General features: G+C 43.5%; 1 protein-coding gene across 1 annotated transcript in view; it reads left to right on the top strand.

Moving 5' to 3' along the window:
- The first annotated feature begins 6713 nt into the window (after window positions 1-6713).
- LOC115089683 (alpha-1-antitrypsin-like) overlaps window positions 6714-18635 on the top strand; it is a 56330-nt gene continuing 44408 nt past the window's right edge. Inside the window, exon 1 of the mRNA XM_029597879.1 lies at window positions 6714-6830. The gene's annotated coding sequence lies outside the window, so the exon portion shown is untranslated. The remainder of the gene's footprint in view (window positions 6831-18635) is intronic.

Raw genomic sequence — 18635 nt, 5'->3', positions numbered from 1 at the left:
GGACTCTCCATCTTGTACCCCTCCCTCCTTTGGGCACTTCCCAGGTCCTTTCCCTTCAACTTCCCCAGTCCTCCCTTGGCCACTTCCCAAGCCCTCTATCTTCTACCTCTCCTTGACCCTTTTCAGGGTCCCCTCCCTTCTGTCCCACTCTTGGCATCTTTCCAGGTCCTGTGGAGATCTTCTGCAGGGATAATAACAGGAAATAAAGAAATACAGAATATGACAGCAGATTAAGACAATATGGCAGAAGCAATCTACTCATTCACATCTCCTGCTCAGTTTTATAGTCCCTTTTTGTTTCCCTCAGAGATCTTCTATAGCTTTCCCATTTCTCTTTGAATTCTGACACTATCTTTGTCTCCACCACCTCCATAGGAGGCTGTTCCATGCATCCACCAGGTGAGTGTACTGCTTTTCACCCTTATCCCATGATCCATGTTCCAGAGCTTCCTTTCCATTGAAAAATAGACCCATCTCCTGTGAGTTTTATTCCTTGGAGATATTTAAATGTCTCTATCATATCTCCCTCCTCCCTCCTTTTCTCCATGGTATACATGTTTAGATCTTTAAGTCTGTCCCCATATGCTTCATGATGAAGATCATTGACCATGTTAGTGGCTGCTCTCTGGACGACTCTATCCAGTTTACTGTACATCCTTTTGAAAGTGCAGTCTCCAAAATTATACACATTACTCTAAATGAGGTCCTTCAGTGCGGAAGCTGGAGCATTCATAGGCCCTTGTAAAGACCAAACCCCTCTCTTCCCACATGGGCTTTCTGTTACTTAGGGAACGAGTACAAGGGTCAGGGCTGCCAAAGAGCCTGTATATGCATGCCTAGAAGGCATCTGATTCAGACTATCATTCTTTAAAAGAATTGCCACAATTCTTACAGAGATCCCTTCAGATGAGATGGGAGAACATTCAATAGGTCTAAGAGTTACTCCTGACTGCTAAGTCTCCCATATTCTTGGGGAGTCTTCTACATCAGGAGCCAATCTCTTGCTTTCCCTCATGGGAGCAGAAAGCCCCCAGAAGAATAAGCAACCACACCAGGAGTATGTAAAAGAAATAGTGGAGAACAGGCATAGTCAAAGAATGGCAGAGAAAGGAGGTGGTAGCTCATGTGTGGCCCAAGGGACACTAAATTAGAGAGGTAGGCTGTTGCATGCACAGCACTCAGCCAGAGATGTTCACTTTTTCTTATTCTTTAGCATCCTCCTGTGCTGCTGCATCTGAATATAATTTTTCAGTCCTTGCTAAAGCTGTTAGATTCTCTTGCACATTGCCTAATTCTTCACAGGAGGTGGGGAGGAGGAAATGCATGCTGCCATTGAACTGCAGCAGGAAGCGGCAATGCAACATGAGCCATCAACCCAGGAAAGGTTATCAGACCCCTACTGTGAAGGTGATTAAAACCTATGAGTCAGAGTTTCAGGTCAGGGGATTTGCATGTGACAAACCCCTGATTGATTATTGTTGCTGATTCACAGTGAAATATTGCTTCACAAACAAATAAAAGCAAAGTCCTAAATTGTAGAACCTTGACTAAAAGAGGAATTTGTATTGGAAATGTACTGAAAGACAGTTTTATCAAACAGATTCTCAGCCTGAATGCAAGCCAGATCCCTAGGCTCCCGGGGTATTCAGAGCAGACATGAAAATAAGACAGGCAGGATCATGGAAAGAGCAAAGGTGCAAGCACTTCCAGCATTGTAGTGGAGAGTAGGTGGTTCCTCCAGGCTGGGCAAAAGCGAATAACTGGTCATGGGCTAAGCTGAGCTGCAATCACTGAAACATGAGCAAGCCATAAGCCTAGCTGAGTTATAAACCATGCGAAGGAAACCCTTCCCACTGAGGAAAACAGCCTCAGGACATAGGCTGTGCAGAGGCGAAGTAGGGTCCCCCAGGAGAGCATGGACCCCAGCAGCTCATCAGGAGGCATCTCCCCAGGAGGGCATGGACCCCCAATGGCTGATCGGGAAGCAATGTCATGTCCACAGGAGGGTATAGTTTGAAACAATTTTTATTGTAAGCCACTCACAACAAATACCAAACACAAAATCTGGTGCACATGAGACACGTATGCGCACCAGGAACAACAGTAAAAAAAAAAAAGGTATGGCTTAATTATTTTATACCCCTCCCTCCCCGACAGAATCCCCTCCCCCCATCCTCCAAGTAGCACAGATACCACAGGAGAGAGAAGCGAAAAGCACCAAAAAAACACCCCACTGTATAATAAATGAGGCCCATATACATACCCAACCCATATACAACAGGGGTAATTAAGCACCATACTTCTAGCCTTGGAAGACAAAGGTTGAACATACTTGCCCCAAATGGACACAAATTTCAGTTTACCCTTGAAGGATCTAGTAGTGTCCAAATTTTCCATTTGCATTAATACATGAAGACTATTCCGCCATGCCCAATTCGGAGGGGCATCCAGAGTACACCAAACAGAAAGTATTGCCTTTTCCCCAGCAACCATGCCTTACGAAGAAAAAGGCGTTCTCCTCTCCCCACCACCATGTGCACTCCCGGGCAATCAAATAGCACTTCTTCAATAGAAAATGGCATGGAGCACTGTAAATTTCATTGTAAGTACCTCTTCAATTTGCCCCAAAAGTCTTGCACAACTAGGCAAGACCAAAAATAATGTCCAAAGTTTCCCTGTTCTTTGGTGCATTTAGGGCATAAGTCAGACATCAACAGCCCCCATCTTTAAACAACCTAATAGGTGGTAGGTATGACCACTAGAAACATTTTTATTGCAATTCTCTCAAAATTGCATTCCCTATTAGTCCAGGAATCCTACCAAATGCAAAGAGCAACTGTTTCTCGGTTACTTGCAATGGGTGCTCAGCCCTCCATTTAGCCAATAGAGGTCCAAGTGCAGGTGGGTCTCAAAATGCCAATAAAGCCTTGTAAAAGAGAGAAAAATCCATTTTCTGCCCTTCACCAATTTGAAAGAAATCCTCAATTTGTACCTGAAACTCATCCTGAAGATTACCACTAGAGAGAGACTGCCAATAATGGTGAAGTTGATTATACATCCCATCGAGACTCCTGCTTCTAATCCCTAACTTGATCTCAGGACCTCTGACCAGTATAATAAATAGCCTCCTATCCCAAGGAAGCTACCCAGACATCCTAAAAACCGCTTCACTCAAGCCCCTCCTCAAGAAACACAATTTAGACCCAAATGTTCCAGCAAATTTCAGACCCATCTCTAACCTCCCTTTCGTCGCTAAATTAACGGAGAAATTGGTAAACACACAGCTTTCTGACTACCTGGAAGACCACAAGATCCTACACCCTTCGCAATATGGTTTCCGGAAATCACGCAACACGGAAACCCTCCTCATCTCACTAACAGACCATATTATTATGGGGTTAGATAAAGGACATTCCTTTTTACTAGTCTTGTTAGACATTTCGGCGGCTTTCGACACCGTCAATCACACCATCCTGTTGGATCGTCTAGCAGATATCGGCATCTTGGGATCTGCGTACCACTGGTTCAAGTCCTTCCTCAGTAATAGGACTTACAAAGTCAAAATCAATAATAAAGAGTCTCCCCTAACAAAATCTAATCTTGGCGTACCACAAGGATCTTCTTTATCCCCAACCCTCTTCAACATATACCTCCTCCCCCTCTGCCAAATGTTAACAGATCTCAATCTAATTCATTATCTGTACGCAGACGACGTACAGATTCTAATCCCTATAACAGATTCAATAGCAAAAGCGCTCACCCATTGGAATAACTGCCTACTTTCCATCACCAATCTACTCAATAGCTTAAACTTGGTCCTTAACGCTTCTAAGACAGAGCTTCTCCTCATCTCATCAAATGATAATATCCATCAACCAACATCATTTAACGCTCACATCACATGTAAACAGGTGAGAGATCTTGGGGTGATTCTAGACAACCGACTAAACCTCAGGAAAATGGTCAACACAACAACGAAAGATTGCTTTTACAGATTACAGGTCCTAAAACGACTTAAACCTCTCTTATTCTTCCACGACTTCAGGACAGTCCTCCAAGCGTTACTGTTCTCCAAAATAGACTACTGCAGCGCCCTGCTACTAGGACTTCCCAAAACCTCTACTAAACCGCTGCAGATGATTCAAAATGTGGCAGCAAGATTGTTAACCAGTACCAGCCGCCACGATCACATATCACCCATTCTCAGGAATCTACATTGGTTACCAGTAAATTACAGAATTCTTTACAAATCAATCACCTTAATCCATAAAACTATCCATCATCAACTTCAACTTGACCTGGAAATACCTCTTAAACTCTATTCTTCTATCAGACCAACTAGAGACATGTACAAAGGCACTCTGAATGTTCCCCCCACTAAAGCCTCACGCCTCGCTATGACCAAAGACAGAGCCTTTTCAATAGCAGGCCCATCGATCTGGAACAGTATCCCATCAAACCTCAGACTGGAGCCATGCCTTTTAACTTTCAGAAAAGGACTTAAGACCTGGCTCTTTCAACAAGCCTTCCCTGAACCAGACAATCAATAGTTGGCCTTCATTGCTACTCGGTCTGGCACTCCATTTTTCAATGAAGGAATAAATGGACTCTGAGTCATTAAGGTTAAAACACCGTCTAAGTTTTTAACTTGTACTTTCTATGGTAAAATTTCTTTTACCGGCCTATCTTCCTTCCAGCTTGTTGCAAGCTTCCAAGTTCTCTCCCCTTGTTGATTGTAATTTTTGACTTATTCCTACTTATTGTTATCTTTCGTTTACGTGGATTTGTTACTCTTGTTGTTTTTCCCTTTTGTTAATCTGTAAACCGATCCGATATGGTAATTTACTATGAAGGTCGGTATAAAAAACTGTTAAATAAATAAAAATAAAATAAATATACACAAAGCGTTGCTCTGCTGTTATGCCAAAATGGAGTTCTATGTCTTGAGGAGAAAGTTTATGTAGATGGGAATATTCTATCCGCGCTATATCAGACATCTCCTTACACTCCCATTCTACAAAAGATTTATTATGTAACCCCAGCAGGAAGTCTCCATTACCTTATAAAGGTAAAAAGATAGATTCCCGGTAACTATGATGAAATCTGGTACACAGGAACCACCAAACCCATCGGAGAGACTGTACAATCCAATGGGTCCGTAAATTGCCCAGTATGGCCAAGGTCTCTGCATGCAAATAAAATGCAATGCTAGCAGCACCATCCACCCTGCTTCCCATGTCTGGGTGTATAGCCAATCCTGTAAATGCCACAAAATACAAGCTACATTGTACATGTCAATTCTTGGGACACCCAAACCCATTTTTCCCCAACCGCCCGATAAGTGACATAAATGAATGCATGCACACTAGCCCCGCCACAGGAATCTAGAAATCACAGCGTAACTCAACCTTATGTCTCGTTTCTGCAAAAGAATTGGCAACACTTGTAACACATAGAGCCAATGAGGTCAAAGCATCATCTTAGAAAGATTAACATGCCCAGACACTGACAGCAAATTCTTCAAACAACCCGCACATAGAAATAATTTTATTTTTTTATTTTAAATATATTTTCTATTTATTTCACCTCAGTGTCCCACTTTTACCCAATATTATATCCAAGCTCTTCATGGGGGTTCGCCATTTTTTGGAAGAGGAGAACGGAGTGAGCAGCGCCCAGGCGAGCTCTTTATTCCTTTTGGAAAATGAAATATGATTAAATCGTTTTGGACACAGCTCGAGTGGCTTCTCCTGAAGAAGATCAGTTGAAACTGGGCCTTGTTGGGGCAAGTGCCACTGAAAGATCTGTTTCGAGGACTCTGAGTGTAATACAAACGCAAGATAAGTAATGCTCCGATCCCGAATGATTGGCGACCTGAATCCCTTGTTCAATATACAGTGTTTCACATCAAAGTTTTAAATTCAGGTCTTCTAAAACACAAAGATATACAAAAAACTAGTTTTAAGAAAATATTGAAAACATAACGTAAAAATGTTTTTCAAAAATTGATTAAAGGGTTATGTGGTGGATGGTGGTGCTCATGATTACACAACAGAAACTGAGCGAGACACCAAGGTCTGGTGTCCTTGCATTGTATGAAGCATCACTTTGCACTCATTAAATATTTTTAACATACAGGTTTTGAAGAGCTTGGATATAATATTGGGTAAAAGTGGGACACTGAGGTGAAATAAATAGAAATAAATAAAAAATATATTTAAAATAAAAAAATAAAATTATTTCTATGTGCGGGTTGTTTGAAGAATTTGATATATAGGTTACCCCCACTTTTTGTGGATAGATAGTGTTAGGTCAGACACTGACAGCGGCATATGTGTGTATGTCGGAGAAAAGGAGTGTGTGAGAAACTTGTTTCTCATTCCCTTCAACAGAGGTATGACATTCAGATCATAGATGTGATCCAAATTCCATCAATTACATTGCCTTTTACTTCCTTTTTTTTTAAATTTTGTTTTCACAAAATATACCTGATCAACATTTTACACTTATCTTGCACTGTTTGAAATTAAGAAATTACATACTTTGGAAAAACTCCTGAGAAGAAAAAGTACACAGTTCAGCAAATGGCTCAGGCTTTTTTGGAACCGGAGCCTGTCATATTAATAGTCCCCTTGAGGACATGCACGCTATCTAAACCAGTTTCATCACTGTTTACTCGGGGTCTTCCATGAACCCCGTGCAGTTGACCTGGTTAATGGTTACTGAACCTTTCCTAGTTGCTTAATACTGCACATATTCGCCAGTATAAAACACAGGGCAGAGCGCAGCAGAGACCCGTGAATGCCGGAAGATCTTTCTGTGAACAGACTGTAAGTACTACTTTACAACTTTAGAGTTTTATTTCCACTCGCAGAGTTCATTTACTACATGCACTAATTTCATTAGGGAAGAAGTTCCCCACCCCACATTTTAGAGAGCGCCCTCCCTTGCTTTTGCAATAGAAATCGGAAGTGTTATGTTACTGGTCGGAACATACCAAATCTCTGAGGGGGGAGGCACTTCTGATTAGCTTGCGATGTACATGGAGCACTTTTAAAAGGAAAATGCCTGTGTACTGTTTCTACTTCTGAAATTAGTGGCTGCAAAGCACACTCTCTGAAAGTGGCTGAGACATGGAATAAATATTTTAGTTGTTGAGAGAGACAGAGACTGCCACCTTCTCAAACCCGTTCCTGGTCCATCCTTGCTTCTCTCCCTTCCCTGGGCTTCTCACCCTTCTCCAGTCCTCATCTTTGAGATCTCCTCCCGCTATTGATTTTGAGATCTTTTTTCCTCACCCAATAAAAACAAATAAATTATAACAACATAAGAAAGTTGGGATAATTATGCAATTCTCATAACATAATACAAATGATGGAAATATTTGCCAATATACTTCTGAATGTTCTAATTTTTTTCCAATGAAACTTTTACCCCTGAGCCGGTGCAGAAAACTAAGGGGCTATGTATTAGACCTTCTACTTCCTGTTGTCTGACCCTATTGGGGAAAGGGGCAACAACACCAACAATGTCTAGGGGTGGAAAAACCCTAAATCTGTCACTGAGAGACAGAGGGATTGTGTGTGTGTGTGTGTGAGGAAAGGAGTGTGAAAGAGAGGGCGCATATGTGTATGTATGTATGTGACAAAAGGAGTGCAAGAAAGAGAGATGTGTATGTGTGTGAGAAAAGGAGTGTATGTGAGAGGAGAGTAAATTTATATATGCGAGAAAAGGAGCATGTGACAGAGAGAGCATGTGTGTGTGTGTGTGTGTATGAAAAGGATTGTGTGAGAGCGGGGACATCTCTGTGTGTGTGAAGAGAAAAGTGTGGGAGAGAGCATATGTGTGTATGTCAGAGAAAAGGAGTGTGTGAGAAAGTGTGAGACAGGGACTAGGTGTATAAGAAAAGAAGTGTCAGAGAAAAGGAGTGTGAAAAAACAAGTCTGTGAGAAAAAGAGTGCATGTGAGAAGGAACGTGTATATGTGAAAAGTTGTGTGAGAGAGGGAGCATGTGTGAAAGAGAGGGGATGTAAGAAAGGGAGCATGTCTGTGTATATGAAAAAGGTTTGAGAGAGGGAGCATGTATGTATGTGATGGAGATGCAGAGTGTGTGTGTGAAAGAGGCAGTGGGTCTGTGTATGTGAGAGAAATGGGAGTGTATGTGTGTGATCAAATGAATATGTGACAGAGAGGGTGTATGTGTGTGAAAAGGATTCTGTGAAAGAGAAAGAGCATGTGTGTGTGTGTGTGTGTGTGAGACAGAGCATGTGTGGGTGAGAAAAGGATTGTGAGAGACAAGGAAGCCTTTGTGTATATGTGAGAAAAGGATTGTGAGAGAGAGGAACATGTGTGTATATGAGAGTGAGGGAGCGTTTGTAGGTATATAAGAAATGGAGTTTGTGATAAAAAGGGACTGTGTGTGAGAAAAGAGGTATGTGAGAGAGAAGGTGTGTGAGTGTGTGAAAGACAGTGGGCATGTGTCTGTATGTGAGAAAGGTATGTGTGTGAGCATGAGTGAGAGATACAGTGTATGTGTGAGACAGAGCAAACATATATAGGTGTGAAAAAAGGAATACATGTGAAAAAGGGGAAGTGCATGTATATCTGTGAGAAAAGGAGTGTGTGACAGAGAATGTGTATGTCTGAGAAAAGGAGTGTGTGAGAAAAAGAGTGAAAAAGGGAGCCTGTGTGTGGGAAAAGGATTGTCTGAGGAGAGAGGGACACGTGTGAGAGAAAAGGAGTGTGTATGTATGTGTGTGTGTGAGAGAGGGAATGTGTGTATTAGAGGGAGCTTCTGAGGAGTGTTTGTGAGAGAGGGAGTGTATGGGTGTATGTGAGAAAAGGAGTATGTGAGTGAGTGTGCATGTCTTGAGAGAGGGGAGGTGTGTATGTGCGAGGTGAGGTGCATGCCTGTATGTGTGTGTGAGATGGGGGCATGTGTAATTTTTGGCCGGTCGCGGGACAGCTGCATGTCCAGCCTCACTCATTCCGATGCCTCTGATGCCAACACCATGCTCCCAGGATGTCATTTGCCTAAGTAGCAGCGTGATGCTGCTACTTAGGTGTGTTTGTGTTCCTCAGCGCTGAATAAGAAGGCCTCACAGAAGAAGCTTAGGGTGGTGCCTCCTAATGACATCATGCCCTCCGGGCCATTTAAACACCTGTACCTATTGTATTATACAATGTTACTGACAGTGCAGAGAGTTTGTGTTGCTGTTACTGAGGAAACACCAGAGTTTGAATATTGTTTTCCTATGGTGAATGGTATTGGGGAAAATTCCTTATCTTCTCTGCACCCCTTGTTGGGGGAGTTTCTTGAGCACAGGGTATTGTAGAACTTGGGGTACAGGTTTTATATTGGGATTCTGTTCTATCCTGTATAGACCCCAGACTTCACTGCCATATATAAGAACATGCCATACTGGGTCAGACCAAGGGTCCATCAAGCCCAGCATCCTGTTTCCAACAGTGGCTGATCCAGGCCATAAGAACCTGGCAAGTACCCAAAAACTAAGACTATTCCATGTTACCGTTGCTAGTAATAGCAGTGGCTATTTTCTAAGTCAACTTCATTAATATAGCAGGTAATGGACTTCTCCTCCAAGAACTTATCCAATCCTTTTTTATACACAGCTCTACTAACTGCACTAACCACATCCACTGGCAACAAATTCCAGAGTTTAATTGTGCAGTTGAGTGAAAAAGAACTTTCTCGGATTAGTTTTAAATGTGCCACATGCTAACTTCATGGAGTGCCCCCTAGTCTTTCTATTATCTGAAAGAGTAAATAACCGATTCACATCTACCCGTTCTAGACCTCTCATGATTTTAAACACTTCTATCATATCCTCCTCAGCAGTCTCTTCTCCAAGCTGAAAAGTCCTAACCTCTTTAGTCTTTCCTCATCGGGGAGCTGTTCCATTCCCCTTATCATTTTGGTCGCACTTCTCTGTACCTTCTCCATCGCAATTATATCTTTTTTGAAATGCGGCAACCAGAATTGTCCACAGTATTCAAGGTGCGATCTCGCCATGGAGCGATACAGAGGCATTAATACATTTTCTGTTTTATTCACCATTCCCTTTCTAATAACTCCCAACATTCTGTTTGCTTTTTTGACTGCCGCAGCACACTGAACCGACAATTTCAATGTGTTATCTACTATGACACCTAGAGCTCTTTCTTGGGTGGTAGCACCTAATATGGAACCTAACATTGTGTAACTATAGCATGGGTTATTTTTCCCTATATACATCACCTTGCACTTGTCCACATTAAATTTCATCTGCCATTTCGATGCCCAATTTTCCAGTCTCACAAGGTCTTCCTGCAATTTATCACAATCTGCTTGTGATTTAACTACTCTGAACAATTTTGTATCATCTGCAAATTTGATTACCTCACTCGTCGTATTTCTTTCCAGATCATTTATAAATATATTGAAAAGTAAGGGTCCCAATACAGATCCCTGAGGCACTCCACTGCCCACTCCCTTCCACTGAAAAAATTGTCCAATTAATCCTACTCGCTGTTTCCTGTCTTTTAGCCAGTTTGAAATCCATGAAAGGACATCGCCACCTAGCCCATGACTTTTTACTTTTCCTAGAAGCCTCTCATGAGGAACTTTGTCAAACGCCTTCTGAAAATCCAAGTACACTACATCTACCGGTTCACCTTTATCCACATGTTTATTAACTCCTTCAAAAAAGTGAAGCAGATTTGTGAGGCAAGACTTGCCTTGGGTAAAGCCATGCTGACTTTGTTCCATTAAACCATATCTTTCTATATGTTCTGTGATTCTGATGTTTAGAACACTTTCCACTATTTTTCCTGGCACTGAAGTCAGGCTAACCGGTCTGTAGTTTCCCAGATCGCCCCTGGAGCCCTTTTTAAATATTGGAGTTACATTAGCTATTCTCAATTCTTCAGGTACAATTGATGATTTTAATGATAGGTTACAAATTTTTACTAATAGGTCTGAAATTTCATTTTTTAGTTCCTTCAGAACTCTGGGGTGTATACCATCCGGTCCAGGTTATTTACTACTCTTCAGTTTGTCAGTCAGGCCTACCACATCTTCTAGGTTCACCGTGATTTGGTTCAGTCCATCTGAATCATTACCCATGAAAACCTTCTCCAGTACGGGTACCTCCCCAACATCTTCTTCAGTAAACACCGAAGCAAAGAAATCATTTAATCTTTCCGCGATGGCCTTATCTTCTTTAAGTGCCCCTTTAACCCCTTGATCATCTAACGGTCCAACTGACTCCCTCACAGGCTTTCTGCTTTGGATATATTTAAAAAGGGTTTTACTGTGAGTTTTTGCCTCTACGGCCAACTTCTTTTCAAATTCTCTCTTAGCCTGTCTTATCAATGTCTTACATTTAACTTGCCAATGCTTATGCATTATCCTATTTTCTTCTGTTGGATCCTTCTTCCATTTTTTGAATGAAGATCTTTTGGCTAAAATAGCTTCTTTCACCTCCCCTTTTAACTTTGCCGATAATCGTTTTGCCTTCTTTCCACCTTTTTTAATGTGTGGAATACATCTGGACTGTGCTTCTAGGATTGTATTTTTTAACAATGACCACAGCCTCATGCACACTTTTAACCTTTGTAGCTGCTCTTTTCAGTTTTTTTCTAACAATTTTTCTCATTTTATCAAAGTTTTTCTTTTGAAAGTTTAGCACGAAAGCCGTGGATTTGCTTACTGTCCCCCTTCCAGTCATTAATTCAAATTTAATCATGTTATGATCACTATTGCCAAGTGGCCCCACCACCGTTACCTCTCTCACCAAATCCTGTGCTCCACTGAGAATTAGATCTAAAATTGCTCCCTCTCTTGTCGGTTCCTGAACCAATTGCTCCAAACAAATGTCATTTATTCCATCCAGGATCTTTATATCTCTAGCATGTACCGATGATACATTTACCCAGTCAATATTGGGGTAATTGAAGTCTAGGTAATCCAGAACCAAAAATATATCAGAGCAGGCTGCACTTTAAGGTAATCTCACATCAGACAAAAAGTGCAGGTAGAGGGTCAATCCTGACAAAAGACTCCAAATGGATTTCAAAGTTAATAAAGATTTTTATTAATTTATGAGGCAACTCCACTGATTCAAATCCCAAGCAATACTTTACGGCGTCCCCCGACACGGTCCCGTGTTTCGCCTAGGGCTGCATCGGGAGGGTAGCGCCAACAGGATTTCTCAATAGGAAAGCTGACAGCTTGATTTTCTGAATTCTGACAGGGAGCGCTCCCTGTCAGAATTCAGAAAATCAAGCTGTCAGCTTTCCTATTGAGAAATCCTGTTGGTGCTACCCTCCCGATGCAGCCCTAGGCGAAACACGGGACCGTGTCGGGGGACGCCGTAAAGTATTGCTTGGGATTTGAATCAGTGGAGTTGCCTCATAAATGAATAAAAATCTTTATTAACTTTGAAATCCATTTGGAGTCTTTTGTCAGGATTGACCCTCTACCTGCACTTTTTGTCTGATGGGTAATTGAAGTCTCCCATTATTACCGCACTACCAATTTGGTTAGTTTCCCTAATTTCTCTTAGCATTTCACTGTCCATCTCACCATCTTGACCAGGTGGACAATCGTATACTCCTATCACTATAGTCTTCCCTGACACACAAGGGATTTCTACCCATAAAGATTCAATTGTGCATTTAGTCTCATGCAGGATGTTTATCCTGTTGGACTCTATGCCATCCCGGACATACAGCACCACACCGCCTCCCAGGTGCTTCTCTCTGTCATTGCGATATAATTTGTACCCCGGTATAGCACTGTCCCATTGGTTGTCCTCCTTCCACCATATCTCTGAGATGCCAATTAAGTCTATGTCATCATTCACTGCTATACATTCTTAGACTTCTGGCATTAGCATACAAACATTTCAAAGTTTGTTTTTTGTTTGTATTTTCATTCTGCTTTTTTTTTTTTAATTTATACTTTATTGAGATTTTAAACAATTTACAGTTGTAAAAAATCAAGAAGAAACAATTTTCATGTATAGTAAAACATAAGGTAATCTTATCAGAAGAGTAAATACTAGAGATGTGAATCGTGTGATCGATTGTCTTAACGATCGATTTCGGCTGGGGGGGAGGGAATCGGATCGTCGCGGTTTTGTTTTTTTAAATATCGTGTAAATCGTAAATCGGGGGAGGGCGGGAAAACCGGCACACTAAAACATTCCTAAAACCCACCCCGACCCTTTAAAATAAATCCCCCACCCTCCTGAACCCCCCCAAAATGCCTTAAATTACCTGGGGTCCAGAGGGGGGGTCCCGGTGTGATCTTTTACTCTCGGGCCTCCGGTGCATTGTAGAAATGGCGCTGGCGCTACCTTTGCCCTGTCATATGACAGGGCAAAGGTAGCACCGGCGCCATTTTGTTTTTTTGTCCCCCGACGTCAGGAGCGTAGGAGATCGCTCCCGGACCCCCGCTGGACCCCAGGGACTTTTGGCCAGCTTGGGGGGGCCTCCTGACCCCCCCCCCCAAGACTTGCCAAAAGTCCAGCGGGGGTCCGGGAACGACCTCCTGCACTCGAATCGTTTTGCCGTACAAAATGACGTCAGGAGCGTAGGAGATCGCTCCCGGACACCCGCTGGACCCCGAGGGACGTTTGGCCAGCTTGGGGGGGCCTCCTGACCCCCACAAGACTTGCCAAAAGTCCAGCGGGGGTCCGGGAATGACCTCCTGCACTCAAATCGTTTTGCCGTACAAAATGGCGATCTCCTACGCTCCTGACGTCGGGGGACAAAAAATAAAATGGCGCCGGTGCTACCTTTGCCCTGTCATATGACAGGGCAAAGGTAGCGCCGGCGCCATTTCTACAACGCACTGGAGGCCCGAGAGTAAAAGATCACACCGGGACCCCCCCCACTGGACCCCAGGTAATTTAAGGCATTTTGGGGGGGTTTGGGAGGGTGGGGGATTTATTTTAAAGGGTCGGGGTGGGTTTTAGGGTTGTTTTAGTGTGCCGGTTTTCCCACCCTCCCCCTTCCCCTCCCCCTTCCCCCTATTTACGATTTTTGACGATAAATCGGGGGAATTCCTATTAAATATCGCCTCTAACGATTTTTGACGATTTAAAATATATCGGACGATATTTTAAATCGTCAAAAAACGATTCACATCCCTAGTAAATACATCAAAAATTTCTAGTCCACATTATGGGAGGATCATTACAAATCATTTATAGGAAAATATGTAATTCAAATTACAAAACACAGGAGATAAACTTTATTGCTTGCAGCTTTACTACCTCAACCCTTATCTTGTAGGAAAGACTCCAAATGAGTTGGATCCTGAAAAATAAATTTGTTTCTTTGTAGTACAACCAAGCATTTACAAGGGAATTAAAAAAAAAAAAAAGGTTGCCCCTAAGGACAACACCCTTTGTTTTAACTTCAAGAAATTCATTCTGCTTTTTAATTGATAGGGGTAAGTTAGAGTTTTTTAGCTCAGGTGAGTTTTTAGTTACAGGCACTTGGACTACTTTTCTTATTATTGGAACCTCACTTTCAGGATGCCCTAATTATAATACATCATTAGTATCCTTTGAAGATACCTCTCTCCGAACCATGCGCTGCTGAGCGACTGTCGGCTTTCCCCTTTGCTTAGTTTAAAAGCTGCTCTATCTCCTTTTTAAAGGTTAGCGCCAGCAGTCTGGTTTCACCCTGGTTAAGGTGGAGCCCATCCCTTCGGAAGAGACTCCCCCTTCCCCAAAAGGTTCCCCAGTTCCTTACAAAACTGAATCCCTCTTCATTGCACCATCGTCTCATCCACGCATTGAGACTCCGGAGCTCTGCCTGCCTCTGGTGACCTGCGCGTGGAACAGGGAGCATTTCAGAGAATGCTACCCTGGAGGTTCTGAATTTAAGCTTTTACCTAAGAGCCTAAATTTGGCTTCCAGAACCTCCCTCCCACATTTTCCTATGTTGTTGGTGCCCACATGTACCACGACAGCCGGCTTCTCCCCAGCACTGTCTAAAATCCTATCTAGGTGACGCATGAGGTCCGCCACCTTCGCACCAGGTAGGCATGTTACCAGGCGATCCTCACGCCCACCAGCCACCCAGCTATCTACATTCCTAATAATCGAATCACCACACACGGAACCCTAAGCCGTGTACAAATCAAACGTTTATAAATGATATCAACTAACAATAAAACATAAATAAACATACTTAAAGTAAAGCATAAAGATCGATAGATAAATAGAAGACTTTTTAATGATTGACGCTCTTGAATAATTTTAGTAATAGTTTTACTAGATGGCTGAAACTGGCCAGGGTTTCTTTGTTACTTAGAAGGTTCTTCTGTCTAGAGATGCCACTGACCTGCACACCCAGCACCTTGCCATAATGCTGCCAAATGTTTGTAGCAATGACTCTTGCTTTATGAGCAGGGCTGTCCTGTCTCTGAATATATCAATTTAACAGAGTGGTTTCCCTGTCCCAGGTGATTTTCTTTAAAATTAGTAACGATAATAAAAAATAATACCGGGGGGAGAGACTGGGTGGGAAATCAGTGCACCAAACCTCTCTCCACCTCTCCCTTTTGGTGATGGGGGCCTGTCTCAAACATTCCTCTTTCCCCATAAGTCTCTCACTCTCTCTCTGCTCCACAGTCCACCCCAACCACTCTCCCCCTCTCCCTCCATCAGTCCATCTCTCTCCTTATTTATTTATTTATTTATTTATTTATTTAACATTTTTATATACCGCAATTCATGTAGCAAAGTTACATATCATTTCGGTTTACATTGAAACAATAACAAACATGTAAGAATGCAATTACATTACAACAGGAGAGTGAACTAGGATAAGAGAGAACATAAGGCATAATAATCGTTATAAATATATATTAAATAATAGTTATATTGTGAATTTTTTGAAAGATTGGTTGTAGCTCTGGGAGAGAATTAGATTAGTAAATTATACGGATTATGGATCATTTATTTATTTGTGATGAGGGAGAGAGATGAAGTGTTACTATAGTTTGTATTCTGATTGATGGACTAGTGCGTAGTCTGACGGATGGTAAAATATGAAACGAGTAATTGCTTGGCTTTAATTAAATGCTTGCTCGAATAACCAGGTTTTGAGTCTCTTTTTAAAATCCATCCCCGCCAGTCATTCTTCTCTCTCCTTTCACCAGTCCATCCCTGCCAGTCCCTTTCTCTCCCTCTACCAGTTTCTCTCTTTCCCTCCACTAATCCAGCCTCATTACTTTTTCTCCCTACACGAGTTCATCCCCACCAATCTCTCTCTCCCTCTCTCCCTCTATCAATCTATCCTCATCAGTCTCTCTCTACCTCCAGAGTCCATCCCCACTAGTCTCTCTCTCTCCACCACTCCATCCCCACCATTCCCTCTATCTCCACAAATTCATCCCTACCAATCCCAACCAGTCCCTCTCTCTTTATCAGTCCATCCTCACCAGTATCTTTCTCTCCACCAGTCCATCCCCAGCAGTCTCTCTCTCGCTGTACCAGTCCATCCCTGTAAGTCTTTCATTCTCTGCCTCTCTCTCTCTCTCTCCACCAGCCTCTCTTCCTCCACCAGTCCACACCTGACAGCCTCTCTCCTTCCCTCCCTCCACCATCCCACCGTGGTCAGTTTCTTTCTCTATTCCTCCACAAGTCCATCTCCCACCTCCAGTCCATCTCTCCCATGCCGCCAATCTTTCTCCCTCTCTTTCTCTCTTCCCACCCCCTAATCGCTTCACCAGTCCATTCCCCCTAGTTGCTCCAGATCCAGCTGTGTGGCTGCCTATAGTTACACTACATAAGTTAATGAAGATTAATTCATTCCTGCACCTTTACTGCTGTGCTTTGCAATTATATGTATTTAGTTTATATCAGTAAACATTTTTAGGTTTTATTTATTATGAATGAGTCTGATGTGCATATAATTATTTATTACATTAATAACTTTTCTATATATAGCATATAACTGCACGTGAAAATTAAACAAGCATGTGGGGGTCCGTGAAAACTTTGGAGGTTGAAAAGGGGTCCATGCTCCCAAAAAGGTTGGGAAACCCTGTTTTAGATGATTCTTTCATGATCCATTGAAAGGTTTTAATATTTGCCAGAAATCCAGTGATTGGAATATGACTTTCAGTAATTATGTTATTGCATGTTCTATCTACAATTTATTTTTTATTCTATGGAGAGATACGGTATAGAATAAAATAGTTTTATGAAAACAAGCAGTACCTAAGTTGAACAGAACTGGAGAGAGACCCTCGCTGTTGCGCTTGGAGGTGGACCCTTGTCCTGGAGCAGTGGAGAACGGCTCCCTGGTAGGGACCAGGAAGCACCTGCCCCCAGGGGGCAGAGCACAGGAGGAGACAGAGGCTAGGATGAGCTTCACCACTGGAAGCCCGCGGTCCCCCTGAGTGGAGCCTGTAGGGACCCGGGCCGCTTGGACTTAGGTGGGCCTCGCAGGGTCTCCTGGAGAGGTAGTAGAGAGGTGTGCCCACGAACAGCAAGGGAGCATGGTAGGACACTAGGCTGAAGGTCTGGAGGATCAAGGAAGGCCAGTACAGTGTAGGCGATGACAAGGCAAGGGACAAGCCAGAATCAGGAGACGTGGTCAATGGCAGCCGGGGTCAGAATCCGAGGATCAGTCCGAGGATTAGTCATCAAAGCAGGGGTCAGGTTCCAAAGGTCAGACGAGGTCACAAGGCAAGCAGAGGTCAGGATCCATGCAGCGAATAGAATGGTCAAGGAGCAGGGTGCTACCTGGGGAGACAGGACAAACAGACACCAGAACAGAAGGATGCTGGAACAGAAGGATGCTGGACAAGGCTGGAACAATAGGACGCTGGAACAGTAGGATGCTGGAACAGTAGGTCACTGGAACAAGACTGGAACAAGACTGTGAACGCTGGGGGAAAATAGTACACTTACAGTGCCGATCCGATTGCCAAGGCAAGGAATTGCAGGCAGGGACTTCCTTATATCGTACATTCAATCAGGGTGTGCCACAGAGCTAGGACCCGCCCCTGGCCCTACAAAAGGCCAGGCGGTCCGCACGGCACGTGTAGGGGCATGGCCAATGCCACTGGAGATGCCAAACTCCGGCGTGAGGCCTGGTGTACAGTGGAAGGCCCTGTGACCGCCGCCGCGGGACGCCGAGTCCTGGAGGAGCTCACGGCTGCCGCTGGGGAGGCCGACCCGTGACCTGCAGAGGAACTAGTGAGGTGAGCAGGCCCTTGTGCAGGTCAGGCGTGGACGGAGTGCGCAACACTCGCAGCGATGGCTGATCATGGAAGAATCAACCAGTATGGTGTAAATCCTCTTGGCTGGTCCAGTGCATGGGCACTACGCAAAAATCTAGAAACTTGTCTATTCCAAAAAGCCTTTCAGCCCTCAAACCAGTGGTATAGCCCCGGGTGGGCCTGGGTGGGCAACTGCCCACCCAATTTAGACCCAGGCCCACCCAACTGGCACCGGAACTGCAAGGCTGTCACGGGATCCCATCCCAGCGACAGCGAACAGGAGGACCCATGCCTAGCGTGCCATCACGGCACACATGGGGAAGCAGTGCTGCGGCCGTATGGCCGACCGATTTTCCTGTTTGGGGGAGCTGAAGTGCCGCGCACA

The sequence above is a fragment of the Rhinatrema bivittatum genome, chromosome 4, assembly GCF_901001135.1.
Source record: "Rhinatrema bivittatum chromosome 4, aRhiBiv1.1, whole genome shotgun sequence".
In the NCBI taxonomy this organism is placed as follows: domain Eukaryota; kingdom Metazoa; phylum Chordata; class Amphibia; order Gymnophiona; family Rhinatrematidae; genus Rhinatrema; species Rhinatrema bivittatum.
This window is presented reverse-complemented; position numbering and strand designations above follow the sequence as displayed.